Source organism: Rhipicephalus microplus, chromosome 4 (assembly GCF_043290135.1).
Source record: "Rhipicephalus microplus isolate Deutch F79 chromosome 4, USDA_Rmic, whole genome shotgun sequence".
NCBI lineage: Eukaryota > Metazoa > Arthropoda > Arachnida > Ixodida > Ixodidae > Rhipicephalus > Rhipicephalus microplus.
Window position 1 is genome coordinate 241,705,061 of NC_134703.1, and position 24,019 is coordinate 241,729,079.

At 43.2% G+C, this 24,019-nt stretch overlaps 1 long non-coding RNA gene across 1 annotated transcript; it reads right to left on the reverse strand.

The window, feature by feature from the left end:
- Positions 1–1,777: 1,777 nt before the first annotated feature.
- On the reverse strand, positions 1,778–5,053 carry LOC142814792 (uncharacterized). The gene is made up of 3 exons (XR_012895097.1): positions 4,724–5,053; positions 3,671–3,749; positions 1,778–2,072 (listed from the first exon to the last, which is right to left on the reverse strand). It is a non-coding gene; the product is annotated as an uncharacterized LOC142814792 (long non-coding RNA).
- Positions 5,054–24,019: the final 18,966 nt, after the last annotated feature.

Sequence of the window (24,019 nt, forward strand, 5' to 3'; positions counted from 1 at the left end):
AATACGCCACCAACAGCACGTCGATTCTAGTCGCTACAACAAGCGACGCAGTGACACACTTTATCATCCCGGTGACAAAGTGTGGATATGGATACCAGTGCGCCGCCGCGGACTCTCTGAAAAGCTTCTTTGCCGATACTTCGGCCCTTATGAAGTACTCAACCGTATCAGCAACGTCACTTATGAAGTTAGGTCCGCTGGACACGTGAGTTCAAGACGCCGCAATCCCACGGAAGTGGTCCACGTAGTCCGCATGAAGCCCTATCATGACAGATCGTCGAAAAACGAGTGAGAGTGCGCGTGTATCTTTTCACTGTCTTAAGCATCGGGACGATGCGTCTGAGGAGGGGGGCAATGCTGCGACAGGTTCACCACATTCAAGTAGCCTGCCACAATCATCGTCACCAGCACCAGCAAGACCCGGCTCGGCTGGCATGCGCCACGCGTTCGGACGTTCAACAACGAGGAAGAGGAAGTTAGTCAGATCTGTACCACTCGGCTACTCGAACTTGACGACCATAGTTTTTAGAATCGTGGGCACAAGTTCGCCCTAATAAAGACGCTTGTTTTTTTAACCTGTCGGCGTCAGCATCGCTACAATATATATAAGCTCGGTATTTTAACGGACATTTGTAGTTCGTAGTTTTCACAGAAATCTACAAGTTGTTGGGTGGCCGTGTTCGTCCCTTTAAACTCCTTCCAATTTTATCTATTTGACGAGAGCCTTCGTAAGCGGCTTCGACCAGACAGAACAGGCCACCAGCGCGCATTTTTCTGGTGATATGCTGAGACCTTGTTTTAACAAGTAGTTGGCAATCATAGTTGCTGCTTTTTGAAGCCGGGAACGTATCTGAGGACGTGTGACTGCCGAAGTCCAGACACAGATGTGGTCTGCTTATATTGAGATTTTAATGGTGCTTGCAAAGTATTCAGCAAGGCCAATTAGTGCAAGATTGAATAGCGTCGGGCTAAAAACTCCGCCTTCAGGAACACCCTTGGAAGTATAGCGTCACGTAGTTTGGCCATCTTCTGTTAACACGAAGAAAATTAAGACGTGCAATAGGTAGGCTTGCTTTAGGTGCTCACGGGAACACACCAAATCAGGGAATACAAGGTGATATGGGATAGACATCATTTGAGGGCAAGGAAGCTAGCAGCAAGATAAAGTTTGAGAAGCGATTGAAAGAAATGGGGAGGAGCGTTGGGCTAGGGAAGTTTTCAGCTACTTGTACATGAAGAATGTCGATACAAAACGGACAAAGCTAACCAGAAAATTGACTGGTAAATACTTGGAAAACAGCAGGGGGCCAACTTTAAAAAAATTATCGGTTGAAAAGAACACTCTAAGCCAAAACGGAGCAACAGGGGTATAGGGGTTGCTCCTTTCAGGGAGCAATTGCATTGCCACTCCCATTACTCTCCTAAAAGGAGTAACTGCAGAGGGAGGAACCGTTGCTCTCCTTTCAGTTCCTCCTTCGGGGGATGAACAGTTACTCCCTCCAGTTCCTCCCTGCAGACCAACAGTTACTCCCACCAGTTGCTCCCTGCCGACCAACCAGTTACTCCCACCAGTTGCTCTTCTAAGAGCAACAGTTACTCTTTACCGTTCCTCCCACGTGTTCGCAGTTACTCTCTGAAAACCAACTGCACATGCTTCCAGTTACTCCTTGGGGAAATGAGTATTTATCTCGAGTATGCTTGTCACACGCTTAACACATGGCGAGAGCTCCTTGGAAGAGCACTGCTTGGGTGCTTCTAACACAAAAAGTGGACAATATTGAAAGGAAAATAAATGCTTTATTGTTCTTTTTATGAGGCAACGTGTGACCACAAGTAAAAGTAGACTTCGCCACACCACAGCCAGCACTAAACAAACACCATAATACATCAAAGGTTTTCTGCGTCATCCGTGGAAAAACAATCTTGAATTTCTAGCATAGGGCAGTCTGTGTCATCATTGGTGAGAGAAGGGCAACTTCTCCAATTCTGAAGAACTCAAGTTTCGCAGCTGGTGTTTCCATCAGGCTAGGGCAGCAGAACGTCACCGCAGGCATATGTGAAGCATCTCATTGCTGCAAGAAAAAAAAATAGAAGTGTGAGGTTAAACATGCCAGAATCAATTCATAACAATGAGACACACACTGCAGCAGCGCTTACATTCTAGGATGTCTACTGCAGAACGAAATGTGAAAAAAAGAAAGGTTCGGCCAAACGTTACTTGGCAAGCCATATAAATGCTGATGTGGTAGACGCTCTTCACATGATGTCTCAGACAGCAATATTCTGGAAGAAAATGTGCAGCACCTCAACAAGGCATATTTGTAGCAGTTAAAGATACCCTTAGGTTCAGTTAACTTGTTTCCTATACACAGCTGAGTGACATTTCTATGAGCCCATTCACCAATGGGCATTCTAAATGAGGTCATGTGTGTGGCAAATAACACGTACTGTCCGCTCACGTTAAAATACTTATTTAGCTCGTGCACATAGTTGCTCTCGATTCTACTGTTCTATCATACGCTGCTGCGTCTTGAATTGTGCAATACCTGTAGGCACAAGCCAAGCATGCAAAGCCTGCTTGAAAGCAACCATTTGCAGAGGCTACATGATAATCTTCAGTATATTTCTTTGTACCTGACGCAAACGGCTGGACAAAACTATAGACAAATAAATGTAGAACGTGCTACCTTCAAAAAATGCTTTAAATTTAGAAAACTAGGGTGCATTTGTTCACTCGGTTGACGAGTCACAGCCACGAGATATGTAAACGAAGCAATATATCTTGAGGCATGCACAGATATTCTGATTCTTTGTTTGACAGTGTCACAGATAGCTTGCCAATACATATATATTTGAGAGCAACAAGATATGTGAAGCTTTTATTAGTTCAACGTCTTGTTGGTTCACAGCCAAGCAGGTTACTGCTTGTTAGACAAATTGGAATAAGCACACCATGGTTTCCAAAAAAAAAAAAGCATTATTAGAAGTTAGCTCCCGGTGTGAATGTCTGCCTATTTATTTTGTACTGCCTTCTACATGTGCCACAAAGACATTTGTTGAGGATGTGCGACCAGTCAAGCCAAGAAGATCGCATACTTGGTCAATGTGATGGAAATACAAACATTAGAAACACTGCCACCTCTAGTAAGAGCATAACACTTCAGTATCTTGGACTAGCAAAGAGGTGCACAAGATAGTTAAGCCCACTCTTGCGGAACTTTGAACGCGAATATTTCAGAGTGGGGGAGGTCAACATGCTGTGGCACTTTTAAACCCACGAAACATCTGCAGAAAACAGGGTAAAGGCAAGTCAAGAAACGCTGTTATGAAGGCCTGCGCATGGACAGCTTTGTGAATCTAGGCCCAAGTGTTATGCTTTGTGCAAGCCAAAATCCATGTATATAGGGAAAGCATACTTTTAGGAGTACCAGCGTAAACAAATCTTGGCAGTTGGCTTTTTAGTACAAACAGCAATCCCTGCAATGAAAACATAAACATTTTATCTTAACGGTAACAGTGTTAGCACACACACGGGCCAGCGGAGCCATGTCGAATTGTCAGTGCCAGTGTAACCATGTGGCATAATGAACTACTCTGTGGCCGACACATGCACAGTTTGCCCCTAAAAAGCGATGCTTTCATATACGTAGTACAAAAAGTCTGCACTTACCAAAATTCACTTGCTTTCTGTACTTTAGCATCGTTGGGAGCATCTTTATCTGCATTATAACCAAATTTGTGTCATATCCCTGAAAAAAAAAGTAAAAGACATGCATCAAATATTGTTTCATTTGGTAGCAGTGAAGACAGGTTAAGAACAGCCAAGTGGGAATCAGCCTAATTATGTGCATGCGGCAAATCCCAAACGGCGTTATTGAGGTTGTCGAAATTTTCGTCGATTGGTATTAACGTCGATATGTGACTTCAACGACATGCCAAGTTTTCACAGCGCATAAAGATTTCATGATGCAGAATAATGACAGCGCTAACGAGAACATACAGCATTTATGATTGTCTTTTACAATATTCAGTTTCGCTAAGGTTTTGCATCACTAAAGAAATCTGAAAGATTTGGGCCATTCCTCCTCCAATTGTTCTGTCAATATGTAAACTGCTCGCTTGATGGTGCGCTTATAAAATAGTAGGTTCAGCGCAGAGGCGAAGCAAGTGACGCAGTGATGTGGGCAGATTTTTTTTTTTTTAGGCGTGCGGGGAGGGGGGGGGGGGGGGGTCCGCTTATCTGAATAGGCCGGGCAAGCGAATATGGTCGTCAATTTGGGCTCCCTACGCCCGGCCTAAAAAAATTCTGTGCGCAACCACCTGCCTATGCCAGTGAAGTGATGCGAAAATGATTTGTTCACTTACTGATTTACATACACTTTACATCTCTAAAAAATGCGGCCCAAGGCCCCAACACTCAGCCGTTAACATTACATAAAGCCAATGGTAGAAAAGTGCCAGTATGAGTGCAGCTACAACCCCGCCCCAATGTTTTTTCAAGCGAGGTAGTGTTGCGGAAATGAACTTTTAACTGCAAAAGTACACTGGCACTGCAGTGGTGACAGGGGAAGCAAGAGGGTATGCAGGCTGTAATAGAGGTAATTTAGTCCGATACGGCTAGCAATGGATACGGTGAATAAGAGCAAATCATTTCTCTTTCAATAGCGCAACCACTCAACAATGTATTGTAAGAGCATTAAATGTTGCTGGAAATGCCACTCACCTGCACGCTGATGCATGCACAGTCCTTTGTCCGACGAGCGAACAGGCTTGCAGATAGCTGAAGACGTGTTTACGATGTGTTTGTTCGACCCAGCAGCAAAATCCACAACTACTTCGCGCTCCATAAAGATAAATATACACTAACCTTCATCACGAATAAGTAGAAACGCAAATCTGCGACACACACACACGATCAAAACATAGCTCACAAGCGCGCACGTCCATGTGCTCGCCAACCACAGACCATATGAAAATGAGTTAGTAGTGCGAACGCGAACCTAGTTGCGCCGAAAAAAAAAAAAAACGTCGAGCAGTGGCAGCACAGGCGTCAGCGCAATAATTTCAGTGTGTTCTCCTAATACATTTATATAAAAAAAAACTGAGGTACACTAAAACTCATAAATAACTATAAAAAGTTGATTGTAAGTTTTATTTAGTGCTAGTCAACATAAACATTGAATAAAAATTACTTTGTAATTTACATCGTTTGCTACATTAGCGCCACACTTGTCGTGCGGGCGCAGATGGCGCAGATTTGTCATTCTGCCCTCAAACTACACGGTGAAGCGTGCTACTAAGTGTATGGCCGATGAGAAGCGCGTCTGGGTCCGCTTTTTTTTTTTCTTCTCCGACATATCTGGGCGGGGGGGGGGGGGGCTTCTTATGCACGTGTTTTGGTGCTTGATCGACTTTGACGCCCTTACTTCGCGGACGAACGGCGTGTCTAGGCTTTTTTTATCGTTGTTTTGCACGTGTTTCGGCGTTCGGTCCGCTTTGACGTGCCAACTCTCCATTCTGCTGCTGCGTGTGTTAGGTATTTGCCGTACTGTATTCTCAGGCCTTCTGTGTTCAGCCAGCGCTGCTATCTTATTATCTACGGATGCTAAAATAAATCACTGTTTTGGTTTGGTGAAGTTTGGCACACAGAACAAACAACAATCTGGCCCATGAATATCAATGTGGGCGGCATGCATATTTGTGTGCGGTGTCCTGCCGGGGAGTAACCGTCGCGTGACGAGAGCATTTACAGCGGTTCCTCCTTCCGTTGCTCCCTTACAAACTTAAGATGAATACAGTTGCTCCCCCATTCTCGAACAAGTCGGCCATCTTGTTCCGCTTGGTCTTTTCGGAGAGTAACAGTCGGTCTGAAGGAGTAAAAACAGCCGTTGCTCCCATTTTGGCCATTTTTGGCTTAGAGTGAAGGTGAAGGAAGCCGAGACCGATATGTGGAGAATTGGCATGATTAAGAAGTCCGCACTAGAGATTTATCGAACTTTTAAGCAGGAAATTGCCAAGGCAAAGATCAATGATAATACTCGGGGTAGTTTTCTACTGTTTGAGACCAGGAAGGGAGTATTGCGAACCAAGACATATCAGGCCAAATGTGAAAGGTTCAGGTCGCTTCACTCCGAGCGAGAGAGAAGAAGCAGGAAGAAGCTTGATTCCAGCCCCGTTTGCCTCGTTCGGTGCCTCGTTCGGTGGAACTACCTGGTGTCGTTAGCTAGCAGATTTTATTCCGGTGCTTCCTGACTGCTTCAAGGGCACTTTCGGGCTTCCTCCTGTGGGGGAGCGGCCGGATCGGGCGGTGCTGTTAAGCCTATTAACCTGATGTCTCTTTCCTCTCTCGGCCAGGGATATTCTGCCTGGTCGGCTTCCCTTCCTAACAGTGATTCGCTACTCGATCTATTTTTGCGCAGTGGTCTGAAGAGCAGTCCTGTGGCCCTGGTTTCAACCAACAGCGAGTCTCTTTGCATGAAAAACCAGAAACTAATTCAGGAAGAACTCCGGAAGATTTCCGATCATTACGAAATGATTACTGAGTTGCGTCAATTTGGGCGTGGAGGCATCCTGTGCTGCTCGCCGGACCAGGCCTGCATCACAGATCTTCAAAATGCACAACGTTTGCCTCAAATCCGGTGAGCTGCTGCGTACCTGCCCATTTGGCCTGTGTGAAGGGACTGGTTCGAGGAGTGGACATGAGCCTTACACCACCCAAAATACTTGAAATGTTTGCGGCCGCAGGAGCAGTCTCTGTATTTCGATGCTCGCGTAACGTTGAGAACAAAAAGGTCCCCACAGAACCAGTGATTGTGACTTTCGTCGGCAGGGCTCGACCAACCGAAATTAAGGCATGGCCACTAATTTATCGTGTAGGTGCACTATCCCCTCGTCCACTGCAGTGCAAAAAATGCTGGAGGTATGGGCATACCATCAAGGGATGTAGATCGGATGTGAGGTGTCGCACATATTCTGACCAACATAAACCCGACGAATGTTCAACTCAAGAGGTGAGATGCTGTCTATGCAGAGGAAATCACGCGGCTGACGATGAAAGTTGCCCCATGAGGACATGTGAGTTGCAACTTCTAGAGGTCATCGAACAACAACGATGCTCCCGGCGTGAGGCCCGATCTATTCTTTCTGAGCGCTCACGTGGCTATGCCTCCGTTGCCAACCGGGCAAACCAGATGCTTGAGTCATCGTTGCCTGATTTAATAACATCAACGGTGGAAAAGGCCATGACGAAACTTATGGAATCTCTATTCGTGAGCCTAACGGAGTCATTGGCACAAATAGTGAGCACTCAGTTGAATCAAATATTGCAGGGAGGTAACCAACCTACCGTGCCCCCTTCACCAGTTAAGGTTACTGATATTCTATTGCAACCAGGCCCTTCGAAGTCAAAGCCAGACACGCCGAACACTGGCCGTAGAATAATTAAGCCTCTTGTACAGGACCTAGATTGGAGCTCGGACTCCGATTCTCATGTCTCACAACCAGAACAAATGGACTCTGACTCGAGAAATATGAAACGACGTGCTTCTCCTAAGCACAACGGTCCTCAATTAGTCCCAAATCAAGAAATAAGAGATATCAGAAGAAAAATCCAGTAAAAAAAGATTTTTTAAAAGATAGCATCTTAGAGAAAGCAGTGAGTGCTGCTGGTATCTCTTCAAAATAGGGTATTTAAAAGTACTACAGTGGAATTGCCGCTCCATTTTTTCAGCAGCCACAGACTTACTTCAACTTTGCGATAATTACTCCCCTGATATTGTTGCTTTACAAGAAACTTGGCTTGCAGAAAATAAGTATTTTAGGATTAAAGATTACCGCACATTTCGTCTAGACCGCCCAACTCGGGGTGGAGGTTTGGCAATATTTATCTCATCTAAAATCGCACATAGAGCTAAAATTATTTATCAGTCATTGGCTACAGAAAGCGAGATTTTAGCAATAAGCATTACTATTCCTGGGTTCCTCTCATTCTCATTTATTAATGCTTATTTTCCTGAGGGTGTTCTAAATTCTTCCGTCCTAGATACTGCAGTTCAATATTGCCAAAAAGATATTGTATTAGTAGGTGACTTCAATTCTCATCATATATCTTGGGGTTTTAAAACTGATCTGAATGGCAAACGTTTATGGGATTGGGTGAACAATAATAACTTTATATGCATAAACACAAAAACTCCTACTTTTATGTGTAATCAGTCCTTCTCGGTACTCGATCTCACTTTTTCTAACGCTAACCTCTCCATCTTATCATGGTCTGCGATTAACTCGGGAACAAGTAGTGACCATATGCCAATATTGTTCGTGGTGGTATGTCCAACAACCTCCAAGAATAGATCTACCGTAACACATGTAAATTTTAATACTTTCGAGAAATCCTTAAGAGGCGCTTTATCTAACCAAACGAATGATGCAGAACTAGACGCGATCAGAATTAGCGACATTTTAAAAGAGTCGTTAAATAAATCAAAATTCACCATTGAAAGCGCTAAACCGTCTACCAACCCTTGGTGGAATGCGGACTGTTCGCGGGCTTATAGGCTAAGAAAGGCTGCATGGAAAAAATTAATCTTCAACGAGTGTCCCAGGAACTAGAGTGATTATAAGTATGCAGCCGCTATTTTTAAGAGAACCATCGCTAATGCGAAGGACAAATTTAACAATGACCGATGTGAGTTCCTGTCAAAGCCGGTCAATAGAAAAGCACTTGTTCGCTTTCTGAGAACTAAGAAAGTTCTTCCGGTACAAAGAAATATAGAATCTGTAGTATCATCACGAGTTGAACTGAAGGCCCTTCTAGAAGATATTGCTCAGGGCCTAGAAAGTCGCTTTACGACACTTCTCTCATACCAAGCCCAGTCCCCCCAAAGGGCTGAGGATTTTGAAGAGGTTACGCCTGCAGAATTAGCAAACGTAGTCAAACCCCATTCGGCTCCTGGTCCTGATGGCATGACGACATCGGTGATAAAATCTGTGCATAAAATATACCCACTTGGCCTACTCGAAATCATTAATCACTCACTTAGAAGCTCTTGGATGCCACCTGATTGGAGAATGACAAAGGTGATTCCATTATTAAAAAAAGCAAGGCGCTGGGTTTACCTTAGATAATATCAGGCCCATGTCACTTACATCGAACCTAGTAAAACTAGTTGAAAGAATTTTATATAGACGTATAGATCGATGGTTGTCAGAAAAACTGACACTGAGCCCATGTCAGATTGTATTCAGGCGTGGTTGCTCCATTTGGTGTGCGCACGTGGATCTCGAAAGCAGAATTCAACTTGCTCGATATCAGAAACAATACTCCGCTTAGGTAACCTTAGATATCACAAAAGCCTATGATAGCGTGGAGCATGTTAAACTGCTAGATTCACTTCAGAATTTAGGACTGCCTCAATACTTCGTGGCCTGGATCCATGCTTTCTTAGGTGATAGAGAATTTTACTGCTCGCAATCTGGTGTCAACTCTTCAGTATACAGGCAAACGAGAGGTATACCGCAAGGATCAGTACTATCGCCATTATTATTTATTGCTCTACTATGTTCCATTCCCATTCAGCAAGATGTACAGGTCTATGTGTATGCCGATGATATTGCATTTTTTGCTGCGTCGGCGGACATTCACACACTGTACCTGATTCTGCAGACATACATGAATAGTCTGGAAACGTGGCTGGAGGATATCAACCTATGCCTCAATACAAACAAAAGTACAATCACAGTTTTCGCACAAAATGCCCCAGTGCGAATTTCACTAACGTACCGACAGGACACCATACCTCAGGTTGAGTCAGTTAGGTACTTGGGGGTAACCTACACCGAAACACTAAACTGGAGTCCCCACATAGTAAACATGGCCGCTAAAGGAGCACGTGCCGTAGGGATGCTGCGCAGGCTCAGTAATTATCGTGCCGGTTTGCGTAGAGACGTGCTCATTATGATATATTGCATGTACATTCGACCGATACTAGAATTCGGCTGTGTTTTGTTTTCTGGCGCTCCGGCCTACAAAGTTCGACCACTGATTCTGCTAGAAAGCGAATCTTTACGCTTATGCCTAGGGCTACACAAATATGTTACCAACAATATCCTATACGAAGAATCCCGCCTGCCTTCTCTTATCAAAAGATTTCATATTCTAACAGTACGTACATTCCTTAAAATCTATGCATCACCTCAGCTGAGGGCACAGTATGTGTTCATTAGCCAGCAGACCTCATTCTTCAACCACCAATGACCTAAATTAAGGTATCCTCAAGTAATATGTACTCAGAAACTTTTGAAGCCCTTAAGAGTTAACCTTGTGCTCAACACTGTAGATGCAATTAGGATAGAATTTGTCGATATATATCCCAAGAATGCAAAAAATTTACCATATCAGTATATAAATGGCATTTTGGAAGATCATTTGGCCAATCTAGAAACATTCATTGTGATAGCGACTGACGCTTCGGTTTATGGAGAGAAGGCTGGTGTAGGAATCGTATCATCCTCACTAGATTGGGCTTTCTCAATTCGATTACCTGACTTTACACCTATTTACCAAGCTGAACTACTGGCAATAGTCCTTGCATTGCGTAAAGTGCCGCAAGATCTATCAGCGGCGATTATTATAACAGACTGTCTCTCGGTCTGTACTGCCTTAAGCTCACCAACTTTTTCGCGTACCTTATAAACTTTTTTACTCGCTCATTCCTACACATGTGCGACTCGTCCGACTAGTTTGGGTGCCAGGCCATAGAGGATTAGCTCTGAATGAGCATGCAGATGCACTAGCTGTATCTTCCCTTGATTGTCCTGTTTTACCTATTTTGCCTACTTCTGAATATATCACAGCAGCAAGTTTTGATAAACGCACAACGGCCAATAACTTTGAAAAATCCCCTTTGTTCGTATCAGACTTCACACAGCTAAAGTTCCCTTGGAAGAACAAGTGGTGTTCATCAAGGAAGGAAGAAATAGTAATTACCAGGCCAGTAATTACCAGTCCCCTCATTGAACTTTTACCTTCACAGGTCGGGTCTGGCACACTCGCCTTTGTGCCTTTATTGTAATGAGAGGGAATCTTTGGAGCACTTCTTTTTGTCATGCCGAAAATTGAAAACTCAAAGGAAAAATCTACTAGAACCCATACGAAAGTTGGGCTTAAACTTGACACTTCCGGTGATCCTTTCATTTGGCGCGGTCGCATTTGGATTCAGCCACAGGAGGGTTTTTACCGCTGTTACAAATTTCTTACGAGAATCAAAAAGAATGGGCTACTAAAAATAGGTAACTTCAGTTGATTTATGTATAACTTTTTTTCTTTTTTGTATGTTTATGTTTTTTTTCAAGGTTCTTTTTTTTAAATTTAACACCTATATTAACTAATTAATGCAACCCTCTCTTTCAAGAAGTGAATTAATTTAAAAAGCAAGGCACCGTCCCATTTATGGCCTATCCCCCTAGGTGGGCTGCGCCAAGGTGTTGAGGAACCAACCAACGAACCAACCAAATGCGAAGGGGTGCACACGGTATGCAGTGTGTGTGGAGAGGAAGAAGAAACTGCCCAACACTTGATAATGTTCTGTAAAGGGCTTCACCCTATAGTTAAGGATGATGGCGCAGAGTTTTTCAAAACACTGGGGTTTAGGGAAGGGAGGGCAAAATAGGCTTTAAGCGGGTAGACTTAACTGGAAGGAGGTTATCCGATTGGTGGCTAAAGTTAAGGCACGAGTGAAAATTAATTCCTTTACTGCAAAGTACGAATCCTCAACTCCACTATATTAAGGAAAAAAATGGTTATTCTAATGGTTAGTTCACTGAGTATTACGGCTAGGTGGCGTTAGCCGCCGCCCGATCTGAAGGGTACAACGATGACGATAGTAATAGCGCGAGAACAAAACGACGACACAGAGACAAGAAGGACACAAAAGACACGAGCGTGTCTTTCGTGTCCTTCTTGTCTCTGTGTCGTCGTTTTGTTCTCGCGCTATAACTATCGTCATGCCATACCAACTAGCCCAAGCTGCCACACTTCTAAGTTACTAAAAGGTACAGCCACATCCATTCATCCATTCATCCAGTCCGTACGTGTTGCCAGTTTTGCTGGGTGCGCTTGCAGTTTTGTGGTTTGTGTGCCCGTTCGGCAATCCGGTCAGATTCTTGCGCTTGTTCGTCGAATACTTCACTTTACATGCGTAGTAGCATCAAACTCGTATTACCTGAGCCGTTAAATGCGCGGTACTTTAATCACTAGATCATTCAGAAAAGCTGGCCGACCATTTCTGATTCCAAAGTACAGGCATCACACGATATAAATTTGATGGCTATCCAGTACAAGTTTCCTGATTGCATTAGATGCGGAGATGAGTCAATCACGGTCCATAAATTCACTTTCGATAGAAAGTGCCCATGTGACACTCGCAGGCTCAATCAAGCCTTGTTATTCGCTTTCATGGCTGCCCGAGCGCTGAAAAAACTTTCGACTTTGAGCGTGCGGCTAACACTCCAGGGTTTCTTGGCATGGAGCAACATATGCGGCTGCGGACTAGTTGGTATTCGATACTTCAAACTGCTCAGTGCTAAACACAGCAGCCCAAGTTAGACGAGGATTAGCGCCGACATCCGGTTGAAACTTATCTCAACTCCCAAATGTGTTGCCTACACCCGAGATAAAAACAACATGCTTATGCTGAAAACAAAAAAAAATCGAAGTAAAGCATAAAATCAGAGGGACCACAAAAAAAAAAAACGAAAAGCGGTGACATAGAACTAGCCAGGTAAGCCAGTTCTTTGCAGTCAAAAGTATTGAACGTTCTGGGTGTCAACATGATGATTTATTTATTTGTATGGTTTAACGTCCCAAAACCACCATATGATTATGAGAGACGTCGTAGTGGAGGGCTCCGGAAATTTAGATGTCCTGGGGTTCTTTAACATGCACCCAAATCTGAGAACACGGGCCTACATTTCCGCCTCCATCAGAAATGCAGCCGCCGCAGCTGGGATTCAATCCCGCGACCTGCGGGTCAGCAGCCGAATACCTTAGCCACTAGACCACTGCGGCGGGGCACAGGTGCCATCATGAGGATGAGTGTTATAAACTTGTGTTTTCTCAGACAGGTTCTGGCAATCGTTTTCTTATTGTGAGAAGCCAAACAAACGTTTCTACCCTTGTATTTTACTTTTTGCAAATTTTTCTGTAGCCATTTGGTTAGAAACTTTCCTGTTTGACCAACGCACTGAATAAGCAATCTCAGTTATGTGCTTGAACTAGTGTTGTTGGAAAACCTTTGAACCATAGCCAAGCTCTGCACGGCAAAACATTGTTTACTGTGCAGTAGGCATCGTTTACAGGATACCTTGGTTCTGTGCAGACAGTTGCGAAGGCCAAATAGATGGGTGCCTAAATATAGGGTTGCAGGAATATTGTCCAAAGATAAAAACCATAGAGATGGTTCTTTAGCTTCCGACTGTTGAGAATGTGCTTGCCAACCTCTGTTCGAAAAAACACAAGCTCTTGCAGCTCAACTTTATGATAGCACCAGGATTATCATTGAGGCTGCATGAACAGCTAAAAGAAGCTGGTGAGATTGAACCTTCGATGTTACTATCTGTTAAAGAACTGGCTTACCTGTATTCATCGCCATGTGCTATTTTGCTTTAGTTTTTTTGGTTTGTTTCAGTGCCCTTTGCTTAGTTTTTATCCTCTACCATGCGCATGTTATTATTTTGGGTGGGGGCTATATATTGTATGTTGAATAAAATTTATATTGGAAGCCTTTGCTTGCCTTCCTGACACTGGTGTTGCTTTATCTGTTGACTATTTTCAAATCTTTGTGCAGATGCGTTGTATGCATGTTGATATCAACAGAGCAATAAACTAGAACACAAGAAAAATAAGTACACACCACTGCGTCTAGCAACTATCCTAATAAGAAAGCACACCATTGGAAAAAAACCAAAGGTATCGAACTCCCCTGATCTGGTGGATGACAATCACAAAGTTTAGTCCTGAAAGGCTAGCACAGTGCAGAAACTTGAAGTGGAAGAGGGGATGACAAACATCAAATAATGTTATTAAAAAAAGGCTTTTTTACCGCATCTTATATATGGGACATTTTTAAAAGAAATTTGTCATCAAAATTTGAGAGAGTAGACGATGCTGGCTTTCAGAATAGCTGAAATATGCATGCTCATTATGAAATAAAAAATATCTACACCGTTATGTTCTGGCTGCACGGGGTGCTTAGGGTGCTTGTGGAACACAAGCTTGAGACCAGTTAATCTGCGTAATTCACCTGAGCACATTTTCAAGGGAAAGAGGCAAGAAATAAGTGCAAGTGTCATTTAGCAAAGTGACACAACTTTCTTCCTTGTAAAGTACAAAACAGCTGCTGAAGTTCTGAAAATGCTCGCTTGATACGTTGCGAAATTTAGCAGCGACAAAAGAAAAAAATTCCGTATTAATTCTTCTCCAGAGACGATTTTCATGGTCGATCGCATGGCCTCGTCAGTCAGCCCCTACTAGGGAATCTACTTTTAATTAGAATAAAAGTATGAGCTTCAGTGTCTTTTGTGCAGGCTTGGTCACTCAAGAAAGGTTGGCGGGACACATGTTTCAGGCATCTGATTTAATCTGCAACCAGTGCAGAGTGTTGTTCTCCCGTGATAACAATGGGACAAAAAAAATTGAGGCAGATTTTCAATAGTTGTGCCAAGCCTCAAAGAAGTGATACTGAACAACCCTCTTTGTTTTGAGTTATTAGTTTATTTCATCCTCCTATTTTTTATTTATTATTCCTGTCTTCTTTCTTTCAATTTATCTTGTTGTCTATTTAAATTACATTCTATATCCTTTTTTCACCTTTTTCCCTCACTTTCTTATTCTGTTTCTTCGTCAATCTTTCTATGCGATACCTTTCTTTCTCCCCACTTTTTTTCCCTGTTCCTCACTCTCGCTTATCTTCCCAAACACCTTGCACACTATACTGCAAAAAACTATGATAAATTCTGCTAGCGTGCCTGTATAGCCGAGTGGTTGTTTTCGCTTTGTCAGTACATAGATTCGAATGCAATTTTCTTGAGAATTTTTTCCCAACATTTTGTTTGATTTTTTTTGTAGTGCATCTCTAGTTCATCAGTGTTAATGAATCCCATTCCGGACGTATCGGTGCATGTGTACTGGGAGCGAAGCACAGCAGGACAAAGATGAACAAGAGGCCAAAAAGCATGTGCTGGTTCATTATGATGGTTATTTTTGTTCTCACATCGCAAACCAATCCTCTGCTTAAACAGCTCTATTTTTGAAATATGAAAAAGGTTGTCACATGCACAGTCTTTTACTATGTTCCAAGTGATCTTCCAATTCGGTTTTATATATGTGTGTGCACAATCTGAGTATCAAAGCATTTTTTAGCGAAATAAAAGTATTTTGACGGTTTTTACCTATCCATCTAGCTAGCTGCCTATGTCTGGGTGCTCGCGTGATCACCTCTCTTACTAGTGCAAAATAACAAAGACAAAAACGCCGACCAAGGTGAAATACACAGAACTTTAAAAGACGTTTCGGCTCCCTACACGGGAGCCTTGTTCACAGTGACCTCAGTCCGACGGGATTCGGTTGGACTCTTGACTATATAAACTCTCTTACTTGTACATACCAAAACTGGCATGCAAAAGTATGAGTGTATGACAAACTTGACTGAGGCATCAGGACTTGAATGGCATGAAATACCTGTCAGGTAAATCATGAAACCCTTATCATACACATCTGGTGCATACCCATGAAATGCGGGTATGGCCCACAGGTTATGAGCCCACAGTAAGGCTTTGCCTTCTCAAGTATAGCTAAAACAGACATTGTAAATTTTACCCTAATAACTTTAAAGAGCTTGCGTGAAAAAAAAAAACATCTTCTGCCCGTTTCACTGACAATGCTGGTGAGTAAAGTATTTGTAGACCATAAAAGATAAAAATCACAATTAAAGTCAAAAGTGAACCCAGGCATTCTGTGAAGCTGTGAATTTTTCAACTCTAGAGTTGTACGACTGCTTAAAGTTGCGTCCACCATGGTGGATCAGGGGCTAAGATGCTCACCGGCTGACCCGAAGTTCGGCAGTTTGATCCCGGCCACGACAGTCACTTCTCTAGGACTTGTCATAATGCAACAAGCGAGTATGCCTACAAACGGTTGTTATTAGCATTGACGAAGCGTTACCCAACCCGAGCTGGTTGAAGCGGAAACTCAGCAAGCACGAGCTACACGAACGTCGTATTCTTTCACGCTGGCACATACTATTTGCTTATATATGAAATCAGTGCCTTACAACTTCTCAATTCTGAAAGCTTGATTACCACATGTATTCAACTATAAAGAAACGATGTGCCTTATTTTTATCATGCTTCACCTTGTTGCAGGGAGCAAGAGAAGATGCATTACCATTTATACCACAGTGTACACTGTATTTTATCACAGATAGATTTTTGCCCTCTGTGGTCTTCAATGCAACCAAAAAACACTCATACATGTAAAGCCTCCTATGTTGGGTGCCTTATTTATAACTGCATGCTTGCTATGGCAAAAGGGCTAAGAAAGCATGTGTTCCTGGGAAACATCCATAAAGTGGCTTGTAACAAGCTCGTAATCAGTGTGTCTTCATTCATAAGACTACTATGGTGCACAAATCACTGGCTTTTGCCTTCTTGCTGAACGAGTTTGCAACAACGAAGAATTTCTAATTTGTTCACATTGTGTATGAAAAAATTTAGTTTCCTCAATCTCTTACTTGTCAGCAAAGTAGAAGGTGACATTCTTGTGTGCCTTAAAATAAACTGAAATTCATAACTCTGTTTCTCGTGTAGGTTAATTTATGCCACACATGCAAGCACAGTCCATGTACAGTTCTAGCCATGTTTCATGCAATGCAGCAAATGAAAAGAAACTTTCTGTTGCACGGTAAATGTATGATGAAACAAGCCTTGTGGGGATCACAACTCAGGTGACAAATTGCGAACTGAGATTTTTCCATGTTATACAGAATTATGCGGTTGCATTAACAAAGAAACAAACAAAAACCGTTTCCAAGGCAACAAACAATACTGCATTAATGCCCGGCTGAGTATTATTGTTTTCTATTGGTATGACTAATTTCTCCAGTAATATTTTTTATGTGGCTATGCAGAGCATCTTCTGATACACAATGGGGCAAAAACAACCTGCGTCTGCAGCTTCAATCAAGCCCCCCCCTTTTTTTTTTCGCAGGCCTGCCTGTTCTACAAAAAATTTGTACAGTAGCCTGCTTAAAGATGGGACTGTGCTGCATTTGCCAAGATTGAATTTTCGCCATGCAGTTTTTTTACGAGAAAGAAATCAAATAGCACCATAATTAAAGGATAAGGTGAAAATGGCAAGCGCATGTTGTGTCTGTTGCTTTCTCTAATATATCTACAGTGCTGCCTGATTTTCCCCTAAAATAGATGTATTCTGCAGTAGTACACCTTCAGTGCATGCTGAAGCCAACAATGAAGAAAATGCGAACATTGCAACGAGGCCAAAGCACTCCTCATTCTGGTGCGCTCAGATATTGTTTACACTTAGGCCCGTGCTTTGAAGCAATTAACTTTCCATGGTTCGATGCAGTATCCAATATAGTGGATGTTCTCCTGGGTGGGAGTTTGATATAGCAGATACTACTTAATAATGATCGACAGTATTTAAAAACTGCTTTGTGTCATCACAGTGAGCATGCCACAGCTGCACTGAAAATCTTTTTTTATGGTAGCGAAAATCGTCAAGCGATGCCTTGTGCATTGTAAACCCTTGAAGGGATCCTGCAACACCTTTTGAGCATGCTGATCGGTAATCAAGGTTCACTATAGCGCCGAACACGACCTGGAATTACAATACATTTTTCAGGTCAGCTTTTCTTGTGCCGACGAACGACGCTACTAGCTCAAAAATCGCTACGTTACGAGCCAAGTATCGGGCAATGGCCGATTTGGGCATGCGCTTCATCATTAGTAAAGCCGCTGCGGGATTCTGCCTTTGTCTAAGAGTGTGTGTGATGGCACTGAAAAGCCGTGCATTTGATAAAAAAATTAACAAACAAATATCATTGCTTAAGCACTGCGTCCAAGTGGTTAACCCGCGAAAACTGAAATGTGTGGCCCCAGTGTTGGGCAGTGGGTTCAACCCAATGCTTCTCTGGGGCCTTTCACAATTATTGGTTACATCTGTGTGCTTCTTGATGAGGTTAGACACATATTTGGCTTAATTACCGCAGTGTTTATTTCACATGCCATACATTGTGTCTCTCAAGATCGCGATCATGGCGGAGTGTAATGAATGGTTAAATGCGTTTCGCAATGCCATAATCACATTAGTTGTTCTCGAACCGCAGGCGGTCACAGAGGTCGACACCAAAGTCAAAGTGGCACGGGAGAAACTAGTTGAAACCTGGCGTTTGTCCCGGTGAGCTCCCTTCCGTAATCATCACATTGACGCCGCGTTTTTGTAAGCCTTTGAAATTGCAAGCTAATTCGGCTGCGTGGTTTGCAGAATCCGCCTGCCACCGGCACTTGCGTTCCTGTTCGTGATTTAGCGCAGCTTGGAAGGCTGCGGATTATTGGTACGGAGATGCTGCAGGCTCTCGACCTCCCTGGCCTGTTTTTGTGCCCCGGCTGCCCCATCGTCTTGGCGAATGCGAGCTCTCCGACTCTTCTACTGTCGCCGTTCTCCTAGAGTTGTCCTTTGCATACCCATGTGGCAGGTTTCAGAAGAAACTGATGCACGTGTGCTCAGCGCCACGGCTGCGACAGGATGGACGACGTCACAACACAACCAAAAGCACGCGTGCTTGGGTACGATACTGCGAACAACGTAAGTGATAAGACAGCCAATGGAGATTGCTCGTAACACCGCTGCTGGACTGGTTTTCCTTTCTGCTAGCCATGTACAGCTTTCACTGTAAACAAAAAACTGCCCTAGGAACGCACCACGTATTTTCATTTGCAAAGAAACCATTTCGTGCAAATCATAAGGTTTCTTCATTGTGCCGACAATACGAGCCTTACCTTGAGGGACAAGCTGAAAAGGTTGTGCCCCCTGATGAAACTTCTAAAGGCAAAGTTCCTGCAGCACTTTCAGCCGGTGCGTCAGTTCAGTTACGACAAAAGCATGATAGAATAGTGGGTAGTCATGGCTGCAAGCAGTTATTACGCAGAGAACCTATCTGCTTTGGCTACAAAGTGATAGCCATTTTTCGCCTGAATGCGAAAAATGGCTACCTTGCAAACTTGATCGTCATGGCTGAAGTATACCTAGGAAAATGGGAAGACATTGTAACAAGCATGCCTTATGAAAAGGTTTCGGAAAAGTGGCAGTGCCTTTCCTTAAAATGGTAGAATTTCTAGTCGGAGTTCGTACCGCCATTTCATTTTTATTTCAACAATCTCTTCCCCAGCCTGCACTCAGGTGCCTGCAAGAAAAGAACTAGCACAGTGAGGCAAAACCGTGTGCCGAAAGAACCATGTGCCCCATCGCTCAGCCTGATTTGATCAAGCGCATGACCCATGGATACGAAGAGCACGCACTTTCGGATGATGGGATAATGATCGTACGCTGGATGCACAACTCTGTCGTAACAATTGCAAGAACCGTGCATGGCGTAAAACACATGTCCTCTGCAGATAGGTATTCCCGTGCGCAGAAGGAAAAGATCAAGTCCCTCACCCTAATGCCATTACTCAGTATAACAGCTTTATGGGAGGCACTTCTTAGATGGACGCAAATGTAGGTACCCACCGAATTGCAATCTGTGGAAATAAATGGGTGGTGGCCTATATTTACTAGGCTCTGCGACGTATTTACTAGGCTCTGCGAAGTAATGGCTGGGTGCTTATCCGCAGCTCAGGATCAAGCATCGCTCAACTTGACTTCCGAAGGCAAATTGCTCAAAGCAACCTGACAAGATAGAACAGCAAGCCAAACGAACCTGGTCGTAGAAGAATGTTGACGCTTCATGACAGTGCGCTTCAAGACAGCGCGGTGTGCACACAGTGCATGAAATGTGACGTCGGCATGTGCATTCAACACTTTTTACCATATCACAGTAAATATAGTAAATAAGTGCCCAGCAGCTCAATATTTATATTTTTCACAATGTGTTAAGGCCAGAAATAAATTTTTTCGGCGTGTGAGGTCCGATTTGCGGCAGTTGTTGGCTTGAAAAAGCCAATGCATCAAAAGTCATTCACACCCGTCAGCCTGAAAGTTCGTGATGCGGCAATGGATGACGTCAGCGCCAATCTTAGAGGTCAAAAGAGCTCGCAGGGAAAGAACTTAGCAGGGACGACATTGGCATTATGTACGACGGTATGAGGCAAAAACATGGCTGCAAAGTGGCATGACACTGGACTTAGTTTTTATTTCGCAGTCCTGTCAAACTTCTTCCTAGCTTGCTGTTGGCACAACGCTCTGCCAGGTGGAGCCAGAGTTTCGCAAGTGTTTCATTGCCCTGTCTATAGGCGAAATGTCAGTGAGGAGTCTGCTCGAAAAAGCCGAGAGGGACAAACTCATAGTGCTGGCATATTTTACTCGCAGTGGCCACTACAAGAAGGATTGTTCTTTTTGGTGAGAACATTTCATTTGATTTAAGAATACCTTTCATAAATAAAAACTCAATTCTAACTTTAAACTCGCTTTTCTCATAACACAAATTTTGCCACTTTTTCCAATGCGCCCCTCCTTTTTCGGGCACTTCTAGTGCTCGGATCTGCATGAAATTTTGCCCAAATTTTATCCAAAGTATGACAAATGCAATTATCTAGTTTAAATTTCAATATTTTATTGTATAATAAAAAGTTGTATGTATACCTTTACTAGGTAGGTGCATTATAGACTTCTTATGTTTATTATTTTTCACTAATAACACATATTTTGTATGTGCTTCCTAAATAGTTATTTTGCACTCTACACTTTATTTGAAGCAGTATGAATGGTAAAAAATTATAGAAGTTCAAGGATGAACCGAGGGGGGGGGCAAAAGGGTTAAGGTTTTCACATTGTCATGTCGCAGAGCGAAAAGTGTGTAACTTGAAAGAAAACTAATTATACATTTGAAATCAGCATAAAAAGTTCCATAAACAGCTCAAATTTCTTTGCTCTAGGGTGAATACTTAAAAAAAGTGTCAGAGTAGCATCTCCCCTCAAAATCTGTCTTAAGGCAGGAGGACATGTCGACAAACGAGAAGGAAAAGTTGGCCCAAGTATTTATCGAGCATCAATTCATACACGCAGGCGGCAAAAGTCTGGAACATGGTTAGTAGGGTAGCAGGAAGACCATGCACATTCACTCCTTGGTAAACACACAGGGGGACAGCTTGGAAGATCAGGTGAACTCCCTCGGCGCACTGTAAGTGAGGCTTTCCGAAGATACAAAATACAAAAGCAGAAAATAGAACTTAAATATATAAAATACGAGGCATACAGCCAACCTCTCAGCTTAGCTGAGCTACTAACAATACCAAACTACTGCAGTAATTCTCCCCCAGATTCCAAATGTTGAAAAACCTACCCTTTGAAACACAAATAACCTAACTTTCCTTGTACAATGCTATCTGGTTGTCTGGCGCATATCCTTACTTGGAAAAAGGTTACTGTTTTCATTTTGAAACAGGGCAAGAACCCTTCCTCCTTTACAAGTTATAGGATCATCATGGCACTTGCTAGCTGCCTCTATAACTTTCTGAAAAAATGATAAACCGCTGTCTTGTACCTATTCTTCAAACAATCTGCGCGACCAATTTCAGTGCTGGTTTCCAGAGGGTACATCCGTCACCGACGACCTGATATGTAGAGAAGCACAAGTCCGAGAAATTTTCGTCCACAAACAGTACTTTGTGGGTACTTCGATATCGAAAAGGCTTAAAGCAAGGCATGGTGCTTTGGAATAATAGGAGACTTGTCTCCCCGTGATGTGCGAGGCGGAATTTTCATTATTATGAAAAGTTACTTGTCAAGTTGGATATCTGGTGTCCGAGTGGGCAGCATTCTTTTCCAAACATTTGTCTAAGCGGGAGTGCTGCAAGGTAGTATAATTAGCAAGGTGGTACACTTTTTATTATAAAAATGAATTCCTTGCACTTGTCTATCCTCGGCAATACATTTTACTGCACGTATGGTGATAATGTCAAGATTGGCAGCTGTGTCTTGTAAACTGGTAATGGAGTAGCAGATTCAGCTGGGTTTGAAAAAGGTCTCAGAATTAGCAGAGGAAAACTGGTTCCAACTTAATCCACAAAAAAGCAAAGCATGTGTGCTTTGTTCTCCGAAAAAAAAAACATTCCAAACTGAAATTCAAGTGCACGGTCAATGTCTCGTAATGCCAAAAAAAAAAATTAATAGGCCTATACTTGACACCAAGCAAACCCTCGTACCACACACCAAGTACAGTCGACTCTTGTTAATTCAAACTCAAACGCACCTCTGAATTTTGTTTACTTATCGAAAGTTCTCAGATGTACAACTTCAGGTGAGGTGACACCACACATTATAATTAGGCATAGGACTTGAACCCTAACTGCATGCAATGAACAGAAAGCAGAGATGTAGGATCCACGAGTTTATTGGCCATTTACTGCTGATCAGACCTTTTTCAGAAATCGTGAATTGCCAACTGCTTTTTCACGATTTACTATGCGTGTGCTTCATTTCCAACATTTGTTTACTAGCAAAGCCCGTTTTTTTTTTTTGAAGGCCTGAGGTGCTTTTTTTTTCATTTTCACACTGTTATGATTTGCATGCTTAAATGTAAATTTTAAAATAGTAGTGGCAAAGCAGCAAATGTTTTCTGGTATAGAACCTCAAAAAGTATTAAATAACCGACTGGTGGGTTGAAAGAATAGAGGGCTGACCAAAAAATTGCACTTTGTTTTATTCACTGAAAGTATGAATTATAGAGAGCTTGAATTATCGAGAGTCTATCGTATTTAATTAAGAAACAGATGCATAAAAGCCGTGAATGTTCTGTATGTGTTGTCACACGCTATGTGGGGTAGTGACAAGAAGTGTCTGATGAACTTATATCGCAGCCTGAAACGCACTCACCTATACTAAGGGACAATAAGTAGGTCGTGCATTTTTTCAATGGGGGGCGCCGAATGGAACGGCCGGGGAAACGTAGTGTATAGGTGTTCCGTGGGGAAAACACTGCCGCCCGTGCCCGATGCAGGCTGCCATGCTCGAGGGCTCACGTTGCATGGCGCGTTGTTTAGAGCGTAGCTATGAACACGTTGTGGCGATATAGGTGTGAGCAGGATGACAGCGCTACTTGAGGACGTCCAGGAGGGTTTAGAGCTGTCACAACGAGCGAATCGCGTGGCATGTGTGAGGGGATAGTATGCCTACTACCACTACGGATGCCACGTCCTTGATGACAGAGTATGGGCCCAATCGGATATGTAATCGTGCAGCTGATTGACGCAGTGACTGCCTTTATAAATACCTTGTTACTTTTATAGATATACTTTAAAAGATTAGTGACTCCATCTTCCACCCGTAGTGTGTCCAGTATTTCCAACAGGTTTTTTTGAACCACGCTATCGTACGCTCCCTTGATATCCAAAAATGCTAACCACAGGGGCCTGTGTTTTTTTCTGCTATTTCTATGCACTGCGTCAGTGAGAACAGATTGTCTTCCAACCTCCTGTGTTTTCGAAACACGTTCTGCAGTTCCCCCAGCACTAGTCGGCTGCTGACCCGCAGGTCGCGGGATCGAATCCCCGCTGCGGCGGCTGCATTTTCGATGAAGGCGGCAATGTTGTAGGCCCGTGTGCTCAGATTTGTGTGCACGGTGAGGAACCCCAGGTGGTCGAAATTTCCGAAGCCCTCCACTACGGCGTCTCTTATAATCATATGGTGGTTTTGGGACGTTAAACCCCACACATCATCATCATAGTTCCCCCAGCACCCCCTCAGTCTCTATCCATGCCTGCAGTCTTCCCTTTATACATAGTGTTC